The sequence below is a fragment of the Boleophthalmus pectinirostris genome, unplaced genomic scaffold (genome assembly GCF_026225935.1).
Source record: "Boleophthalmus pectinirostris isolate CB_2022bp ecotype Guang Dong unplaced genomic scaffold, ASM2622593v1 HiC_scaffold_1389, whole genome shotgun sequence".
NCBI lineage: Eukaryota > Metazoa > Chordata > Actinopteri > Gobiiformes > Gobiidae > Boleophthalmus > Boleophthalmus pectinirostris.
The window spans coordinates 1-11,035 of NW_026571044.1; the positions used below are offsets into that span (position 1 = coordinate 1).

The window sequence follows — 11,035 nt, forward strand, 5'->3', positions numbered from 1 at the left end:
AGCTCCTTCTGCTCGTCCTTCAGAAACTTCAGCAGCAGCTTCGACTCTGTTTGATCACGTCTGCGTTCACTTTGTACGGGTTCTCACCTGGAAAGAGTCAAGCGGTGAAGGTGTGCAACTTCTGGGAGCAGGGTTCGTGTGGAAGATCATTTGTTTTGTCAGGTTTTGAATTTGAAATGCTGCTGAATTTCTCTCTCTTTTTTCTGTTTTTAATCATTCTTTTTTTTTTTTTTTTTATTAAGAACAACACAAGATGCATTCCATTAAACATATCATCAACTGTTGGTTCTTATTTTCATATATACCTGTTTAACCCCCCTTTCCTTTCCTTCCCTCCTTCTCCTCCCCTCTCCCTTTCCTAATCTCCTCCAGTCTTCCTTTCCCTTCCCACCTTCTCCTTCCCTATTCTTCCCCTCCTCTTCCCCCCTTCCTCCCTCTCCCTTTCCTCCTTTCTCCTCCTTCCCTCCTCTCCCTCCTCCTCTTCCTCCTCCCTTCCCTCCATGTCCTCCCCTCTGACTTCCCTCCTTCTCCTCCCCTCTCCCTTTCCTAATCTCCTCCCTTCCCTGCTTCTCCTTCCCTCTTCTTCCCCTAATCCTCCCCCCTTCCTCCCTCTCCTACCCTCTTTCTCCTCCCTCCCTCTTCCCTTCCCTTCTTCTCTGCTCCTCCCCCCCTCCCTTACCTCCTCCTCCTCCTCCCTTCCCTCCTTCTCCGCTCCTCCTCCCTCCCTTACCTCCTTCTCCTCCCCACCTCTTCCCCTCCTCCCTTCCCTCCCTCTCCTCTGCTCCTCCTTTCCCTCTTCTTCCCTCCTTTCTTCCTCCCTTCCTCCCCTCCCTCTCTCCCCTTTCCTCCTCTCCTTCCTCTCCTCCTCCCCTCTTCTTCCCCTCCTTCTCCTCCCTTCCCTCCCTCTCCTCCCCTCCTTCTTTCCCTCCTTCTCCTCCCTCCCCTAACTCTCAAACTCAACTGTGAAAAAAACATATTCTGATCAATTCTTACACTGACTTGTATCGCCCTCTGGTGGTGGTTTAAAAGAACGCAGCCTGGACATTAGAACCATTTGGAGGTATAAATGTAGTGATGGTTACTAAAGTTACTGCAGCCCTGTACTCCGCCCAGAGCCCTGACATCCCAAATCGTGCCCAAAACGAGGCTCAAGACGAGAGGTGACGGAGGCTTTCTGTGGCAGCGCTCAGACTGTGGACCAACCATCCTCTTCCTGTCAGATCCTCTGTCTGTGACGCAGTTTAAGACAAGACTGAAAACTCACCTCTTCTCCCCTGACATTTAGTACGAGCTGTTTTCAGGTTCTCCTGGTGTTTTATTGTAGTTTTCACATGTTATCAGTATATCTGTATAAGTTTATGTTTCTTGTTAAGCTCTTTGGTCAGCTGAAGTGGTTTTAAATGTGCTACATAAATAAACTTGAATTGAACCGACTTGAATAAAAACAAACACATGCTTCTATTTTTCTGGCTAAAAAGTTACATACAGTGGAATTAAAAACAGATTAAAAGGGAGATAATAGAATAAAATAATAAATGCTTTAGTGACTCACAGATGATGGCTGATTGACAGATGCAGGTCATCAGTGCTCTCACGAACAGGTTAGAAGAGGTCTGCTTCTCGTCCAGGTTGGCCTATCAAGTGACAGACATATTATTATTATTATTATTATTATTATTATTTGGCCCGAGCGCCATGTGTGGCGTAGGGCCTATTGTTACTGCGGGAAGGCGTGTGCGCAGCACGAAGTGCACGATGTCAAGTGCGCCCGCGAAAACAGAGCGGGAAGCGCTCTCCCCTTTCCAAACACACTCACACTCATGTCAGTGACTGGTGCCCGCTGACATGGCACGGTGGCATTGCCCGTGGGCCGCGTCAGAGGCATATTTGTAATCGTTCACCCCCAAAACGTAGTGCGCCCGCGAAAACAGAGCGTGAGCGCTCTCCCCTTATCAACACTCAGTGCCACTCAATAGTGACATCATGCATCCAATAGTACAGATGCATTGCCGTGCGCGTCGGGCAATGTAATCGTTACTCTCGAACGCCAAAAAGGTGCATGGTATGTGGGTATCGAAAGGTCAAGACGACGCAACCGCTCGTCTGCAAGGACCGCACGGTGCACTGACTGAGCCTTCAATGATATATATAAACATGACAGACAGCATGAAAACTAATGCAAACCTAATCAAAGTCTCAAAATAGAACACAAAACAACTTGAAAATACATCTAATGACAGGAAGATTGTTTTTCTGTGCAAGATCATTGAGATTGTAAGCGCTACTTTAACATCACTAATTAATTTAAATTTTAATTAGCATTAGCTTCATCCAGAAGCCAGAAATGGAACGAGCCAAGCGACTTCATGAAAAGGGCCTAGTTTAATTTTGTACATATTATATAACAAATTAGGCTTTCCAGCTTCATTAAACAATACATTTTGCTAGATTACACTATAGAAGTATTTCAGGTGATATATGCTTATCATGCTTAACCTGGCTCATGCCAGATTGATGTGTTGCACTCTGAATTTAGTTCTTCACATTTATTAATTTGAAACATCTCTGAGGAAATGCTAGAATATCATGACAAATATTTGAATCTGATTGGTCAAAGCATCACAACAGTGGAACAAGCTGAAATCCATCTTGCTGTGCAAGATTATATCATGAATATTGTAGTTAAAATGCAACAGACTCATGAGCTAAACTGTGTATTGCAGAATGCTGGACTGAATGGTTTAACAGAGATGATCCCACTGGATCAGGAGACTGGGAGACACTAGACAATCTATACCTTGAAAACCCTGGGAAGATCTGCAACAGGCCTCTTCGTATTCAGGTCAGGACCACATCTGGGCAGAGTGCATCTTCAACCGGGGACATCATTGCAGTGTAAGGATTTAAAGACATCATAGTAATTTTTGTGAATGAGTTGTGTTTTCTTTTTTATTCAATCCTTGGGTTCTCTTCAACAGGTCAGACACAAGCAAGGGATTTGTTTGTAAAAACTTTGACCAACCATCAGGTTCAGAGTGCAAAAATTATGAAGTCCGTTTCCTCTGTCCTCAAGAGTTTTGTCATCCCAAAGGTATGAATAACTTCAAACGTAGCAAAAGGGGTGGGGAAAAATTATTTTAGAATGCAGCATCAGTTCAAATAAAACAGCGTTTGAAGACGACCACTGTGTCTCTGTGCCATGCCCCTTCCCTCTTGTCATTTAGAGTCACATTCAGGAAAAGGCTTTCACATGCAGGCCTAATGTCGACAGAATTCCATCTGGTAGACTAATCCCAATCACAGAAAATACAATAAGCCACTTGAATAAAGCAACTGTATCAAATACTTTTAGCTTAATCTTGTAGTTCTGCACATTTAAAAAGTAGCTACTATTTGATATGATACTATTTGATATTTGATATGAATGGTAGCAAAAAGTCTGATAAAACATTAAGATGCATCAGTGCATTTTTCCTGCATTGGCTCATGAGCCTCAGAATTGTAATCAAATCAGATCTTGAGACACCCATAGATTTCAGTAACTTTTTTGTCATCATTATTATTATTATTTTATTCTTTTGCCAGTGTGCTGGACCAAGTGGTTTGACCGAGACAGTCCCAGTGGCATTGGAGACTACGAACTCCTGAGTAACTTGAGAGATGAAAATCCTGGACAAATCTGTGAACAACCACTTTTCATAGAAGCTCGGAACAAGCTCAATAATTTGCCTGCTGACTTCACGGGACAGTCAATCCACATGTAGGTTCATTATTTATTTATTTATTTTCCCACAAATAAGAACAAAATGAGTAATTGTAGCAATGTACATATTTTCAGATACAGCCCCACTGAAGGTTTTGTTTGCCGCAATTGTGACCAGAGAGAACGTCGCTGCCAGAACTTTGAGGTCCGCTTTGGCTGTCCATGTGATGTTTAAACACTTACTTACCTGTCATTTTTGCATTAAATTATGATGATCAAATCCAGGCCACTGGCTTCAAGATATTTACCTTGGGACAACAGATGGAAATTAGCATTTGGCTATAATCCGGTGTGTTGACATTCATGTTTAGATTTAGGTTTATGTTGGATCATGTCTGTCCATTAACATGCACTGTTCTAATCACATAAATAAATTATTTGTATATTTATATTGAGTCATTTTCTCTTGTGTCATTTGTACCAATAAGAACATTTCAGGTATGATTAATAAAAAAATAAAAATAAAAAAACGTATGTAACTTCTGTAACTGTACAAAGAGTTTCTAAGGAGCCCATCTGATGATGTACGTGAAAAAAGATACATCGTGGCCTCAAATTACTATTTCGTTCCCACTATATGTATTTCGCTCTCACGTTTTAGTTAATTTGTTCCCATGTTTTAGCTAAATCGTTCCCACGTTTTAGTTAATTCGTTCCCAGCTAAATCAATTGAGATTTAGAATTCCACTGACACTCTGAATTTGCAAACAGTTTATCCTAAGCACGTTATACATTCAGCATCTCCACTGTTGTGTGTGTGTCAGACTACTGGGCTTTCAGACCAATAGTGATGTGTACGAATTGGCTAAAATGTGGGAACAAATTAACTAAAATGTGGGAATGAATTACATATTGTGGCAACGAAACAGTAATTTGAGGTCATGATTTACTATCTTTTTTGCTGCCCTGACTCCACTTGAAGTAAATAAGTGGAGAGACTTGTGTGGAAAAAAATGCTGGCTATCGATGCAAAGATGGATAGGGCAATGTCTCACAAACAAAAGGGTGCCACCTCTATTAAATGAAATAAAAATTTCAGCCTATAGTGCAGAGGTACTCAACTTGAGGACTCCAGTCCGGATCTGGACCCAAATACAATGACATCTGAACAGAGACTAAAATCTCTCTTTCTAGCGTTTTTTTCATAGCATTCTGGATTCACACGATATTTCATTGGCATGTGCTTTTTAGACGTGATTCTGTGTAAAAAAAACTTTAAAAAAAAAAAAAGCATAATGAAGAAGAAAAAAATTTTGATAAAATCAGAAACCAAAAACACACATTTCATCTTGAAAGGTTATAGCAGTAACAATAGAACAGAGAACAACAAGCTGTTAACATATTAAGTTCTTCAGATAATTATAGCATAAACAACAGAACAGAACAAGTTTACCTAAATCCACTGAATTCTTCACTTCACCACTTTTGAGCAATACCACGACGTCCAGAGGTAAACAGAGCACCACATCTTCTTCTGCATACCTGTTGTAAGACTTAGCGTCAGTTCCAGTTAGAATTATTCTGGTCTTTCTGAATCCCAACAGGATGGTTTCGGTGTCACTGAAGTCCAGGCTTTGTCAGTCCATACAGTGACTTCCAGGAAAGTTGCATGGCGCATCCTCTGGGTTGCAGTGGAGCTGTGTTTTCCATCCCCGGCTTTCGCCAGTCCCTCACAAGTTTCTCGTTCACTCCAAACTTTCTTTCTGCTGCTCAGTTACGATTTAAAATTGTCAGTGGTACAGAAGTATTGGTGCGATCGACTGACAGGACACCAGACTGAACAGCAGCTCTGCAGTCTTGTAAATGACTACCCCTGCTACAGAGGGTTTAATTTGATAGACACCTTGAAAACCAAAGTGAAATAATGATGTGGCAGGATGATCCATTTTACCAAAATTTACTTTCTGCAACTCAAAATGATTCTCAACATCTTGTGTGGCGTCTACGTGATTGTCTGCATGTTTCACAGCGTTGTGGCGTGCTCATAATGAGACGACGGAGGTCTTGTGGGACGTCCCATATATTATATATATATACATACATACATACACACACACTCTTTACTTGTTATTTGTTTTTTAGTAAAAGTAAAAAAGTTATACACTATGCAATTTTTATTGTAAAATATTTGTATTTGTCTGTTTTGCAGTGTCAGTAAAGTACTAATGCATTTATTGATGAGTACTTTACTGTATACATTACCATATTTTTTATTTGACTGTACTTTCAATATAACTTTTAGTGTTTGTTTGACAGTAAATTGGCACCATATTGAAAAAGTCATCTTACTGTACCATTCCTCTTCGATGTAATGGTCCAAACTGTGCTTTGTACACATTAATGGCATTTTGAAGGGAGGATATATGAATTGAGACAGAGACTCAGATCCTGGTTCACTGTGCATGTAGGTTGGCTTTGGACTTCTTCCATTCTGGCTGTCACCTACCAACTATATTATCAATAACATGAGTGTACTGTAATGTTGCGACCGAGAACCCTTATTTACTCACAGAATCCGTTCTGGCATAAAAAAGGACAAGGGCAATGTGGTATAAAAGTTACACCTCTTTATTTAATCTTCTAAACATTTTAAAAAAATATATTTCATTTTCTGGTTCCCTTCTTGATATAATTACACACCACTCAATTGTCATAGATGTAGGACTCAACCCCACCCAAACTAAAACACAACAAATCAAATTAATAATCCAAACCAAACATTAATACCAAAAAAAACAAACACTAGTTGCACCCTACATTTACAATAAGTTAAAGTGCGGGTGCGCTGTAAACCTGGATAATGTAATAATACTTAAAGTGTGTGTGCCAAGGTACCTGAGGTAGACTTCGTAACAATAAAGGGCATAAAATTCCAGCTGGTGAAAGTGCTCGTGCTGAGGAGGCCTATTTGGGTGAAAGTGACTTGTGCCAACCCTGAGACCTGACCTTGCATTGTACTGACCCACCTGACCAAATATTGCACTTCCCTCCAAGACCTCGGCTACTGTTAATCAATATTCAATTAAAACCAACAGTAAGAATAAGAAAAAGAATAAAGAGCAAGAATAATGCTGCAGTGGCAATCTGTTACACAGGGGGGGGGGGGGGAAGCGTCAAGTAGACCATTAACGACCACCACCCCAGATATACAACAAAAGAGCATTTACCGCAAATTTAGAAGGGGGAGGGGGGCACTCTACATGGGGCTCGGCCGCCGGCACCACCGCCTACTCCAGACAACCTTTACAATGTAGTCAGACACATCGCATTAAAGCAAATTCTATAAGGAATATTAAAACAACAACTCCGGTACTTACACGCGCTGCCTTCAAAAGCCACCGAAAGCCCCGACTGCCACACCACGGCGCGCGCAGTCTTTTCTAATCGCGCAATCAGTGACGCCAGGAGCCACGCGCAGCGACGCACAGGTGGACGCACTCACGGACACAACACAGTAGGACAACATAGACTAATCACCCGGTTACAGTACGTAACATACAGTAACTGAAAACAAGTTTTTGTAAAGCAAACGCACCTTTAGGGTTTATTGACAACATCTATTTTCCACCTAAAGACACAAAATAAATAAAATGAACTACAATTGCACATTTTAGCCAAAATGACACACTTGATCTGCTAGTAACATCACATGTTATATTTGAGTGAGGTACACACTTGTAAACAAACTATGTATACAAACGGTTTATGGCAGAGTTTTACAGTTTTATGTATCACTTTTAGCCATATTTGATTAAACAGTATAATATAACCAAGCAAACTGTATTATTGCTCAGTTTATTTGCTTGAAAATGTATGGACAAACTTCAAATGATTTCTTTTGTAATAACATGCATTATCCATACCTGGTTCATTAATGCACTAGGCTATATGAAACATCGAGCTGGCTAGAAATGTACCTTTGTTAGTAAACAATTATAAATTAAACATCTAACCATTGAGTGTGGGAGGGGGGGAGGGCTGTGCCTTTATTTGCATTTAAAGGAGACAGCACAAAATGAGTCATGGGCAGTCCGTGCTCTGAGAAGGACAGGAGATTATGAGGAATTAAGAATATAGGATCTATTATTACCGTTATTATTCACCATACATACAAGTTTTGGTAAGTTATAAGAGCATAATATTTGTTCTTTAAGAATTATCCAGGCTTAGTAACAGTAATGTCAACTAACATACAATATTTTTTCCACTTCAAAGGTAGTATTGAAGTTGTTCTGAGGCCAGTGATCAAATTTGGTTATTATAATCCACTGTCCTTCACTGGTATGAAAACAGAAGTTGTCAACACTGTTAAATACTTAATGTTATTTACTTTCTTTTAAAGAGTAAAAAAGAACTTGCTTCACAATTGTAGTTAGAGTGTAGGATTCAGATAAGATCCCATGACGTGGTAATTTGGCATTTTTCAGTTTGACGTCAACGCCATCTGAATTCTTAAAAACACAAAGCAAATGCATGTGTGTGTAAATGCATGCGTGTGTGTGACATCATCATAATCAGACCATCTCTACAGTTCACTTTAAAAGGTGCGTCGCAAATGTTTTGGTGGAGGGTCCGTTACCTGCTTGTCCTCATGGAGATGTTATTGCTTTGTCTAGAATGTTTCATGGTAGAGATTATAAACCTATTTTTTCAAGGGAGACACATATAGTCTACATTACAGGTCAGATCTGTGGAGATGCAACCCTATTCACAGAGACAATTATGGTATTTTTTCCCTCTGGTTATTTCCACAGCTGCTGGTCGATGGCAAGCTGCAGCAGATCCCAGTCTGAGGAGCACTGAAGGTGATGAATAATGTGTGGTTGTTTAATGGCAATTATTTTCACTTGAAATGCCAAAGTCAATGCACTATACTATGATTAAAGGCCAATAATACAAATAATGTATAATCTGTCTCCTTTCATGTCCTGAGACAGTGAGGGATCTATAGGCATTCAGTGTATATTTGTAGGAGCAGCATAGGGACACACATTTGTACTTGCTGTATACCGTATTTTTCAGACTATAAGGCACACTTCAAATCCTTTAATAACGTGCACCTGATTATTCTCGTTTGTTTTCATACATAAGGCGCACTGGATTATAAGGCGCAAAACATACAGAGGACACTTGAGACTGATCTTATCCCAGGCATCCATGATCCATTGGCAGTAATTCGCAGAAATTGGCGTAATTCGCTCGACGTTGCCTCCCAGACTTGGTGAATGTGTATTATGAATGTGAAGGTGGGTGGATCATTTAAATTTGGATTTTCATTTCCTACGAGGACGACTCAAATATACATTGAGTAATACTGTGTTTACTGTAGCTTTGTGACCATTTATTTACACCTTACAGAAACAAAACTATACGGCTAATTTGCACAAACTGTAAGCGCTGAAAAAATAGCTTGCTGCTTGTGTCGCTGATGTACTCTGCTTCTGTTGGACTAAAGGACATGACTCAGTGGAATATTTGTGTACTTTTTGTGACAGAGGATGTGCTGCTGAGTCTGTTCTGTGCAAAAGGGTTTTGTGGCTCTGGGTGTTTTTTTTCTGTGGGAGATGCTCCAAATGGCTCTTTAAGTATTTAAGGTTCACGACCCCTGATAAACACGAACGCCAGGTTTAAATCCTCGCCTCCTAGCACTGTGCACCTCATCGCAGACCCATAAATGAAAGACAGCGGCAACAAGGCGACGGTGGCAGTGTGCGTTGAGTTGACGGAGAACTATACTTTGCCCTTTACTCCGTGAGGTTCCTGACTGTGGTAGCTGTAATGTGTAATTCATAGCTTACCAAAGTTGTACTTAAACATTGACAGAATTTGAGCGCCATGTACCACATCAAACTGGTCCAACGTCACTAAGCACAACCAGATATAATAAATAAGGCACAGTGTCAATTTTTGAGAAAATTTAAGGATTTTAAGCCTGCCTTATAGTCCGAAAAACACTGTAACTTTTATAGATTGTCAAAACTTGTCTAAATTGCACGATATGATCAGACTAATACAAAAGATGACAAGACTTTTATTTGAGTCAAATAAATGTTTAATCTGTCAGAATATGTTGCTTCTTTCTACTCACAAGTTACACAGTTGTTTCTGCTGTTTGAATGTGGGATGGGCATTCGATGAAATTTTCTTAATCGATCGTTGGAAGAATTAACGATCGATTATCGATTAATCATTAATGTTTTTATATTAAAATGATCATCATTATTATTACTATCTGCACTACTAATCTGCATAAATAAATTCAGCTTTACGACATATAAACCGTAACGACTCTAGACCCACATCAGCCCGTTTGACATTATAATGTGTTTAATTCAGTTTTGTTCAACTCTCACAGAAACGAAACTTAAAACCGCATCGCTAATTTGCATAAACTAAGCAAAGATAAAACTACAGCTCTTTTGTCGCTGATGCAGTCAATTTCTGTCGGATTAAAAGACATGACTCAGTGGAATACAGGTTAGTGTGATCATATTTGCATTTGTCAAAACCAGGACACCGTACAGGGGGAGGGAGGTTGGGACTCGTCATCGACATTGAGCGACTCTCACCTGGCAAAACTTTTTTCCACTGGACACCAAAACATATGTGCTGCTTTATACACTGTGCACATGGACTCCCACTTGTCCCGAACGCAACGGAAAGCGTGGAATTTCTTGTACAAGTCATCGTTAAATACACATTTGTGCTTCGGTACGTTGCAGACTGACCCACTGTTTGTGTCTCGCTCCTTCTGATGCAGAGACACATGTACAGACCCTGTTGGTCACGCTACAGCAACCTACATTCGGTTTGTCGATTAAAATGAACATAATCGATGAAATTCTTAATGATCAATTATCGATTAATCGACTAATCATGCCCATCCCTAGTTTGAATGTAATTTGGTTTGATGACAAAGGTACAGGTATTCAGTTCAATGCAGGTGTTCACTTAACTGATGTCAAAACTCTGATAAATACTCATCCAGGTACTATCTTAAAATCTTAAATTCAACATATTAACACATATTACATGAAGAATATATTAGCTCTTATTTAGATGTGACTGGTTAACACAAGGATACACTACTGCCCTCCTGTGGTTTGTGAGAACATGACACTAAAAAACAAGTAAACACAATTTGCAACATACAACATTCTTGCAAATTCCTCGCTTTTAAATAAATGAGTTAGTCACTAGTACTATCAACAGAAATGTCCTTCTAAGAGCAGGTATTGTGCTTCTATGGGATATTCACTGCTGAAACACAAC

The 11,035-nt window shown here is 40.0% G+C and overlaps 1 long non-coding RNA gene across 1 annotated transcript; it reads left to right on the forward strand.

The window, feature by feature from the left end:
• Positions 1-2,728: 2,728 nt before the first annotated feature.
• On the forward strand, positions 2,729-4,162 carry LOC129407789 (uncharacterized). Its single transcript, XR_008631710.1, has 4 exons — positions 2,729-2,895; positions 2,979-3,091; positions 3,586-3,760; positions 3,839-4,162. It is a non-coding gene; the product is annotated as an uncharacterized LOC129407789 (long non-coding RNA).
• The last annotated feature ends 6,873 nt before the right edge of the window (positions 4,163-11,035 follow it).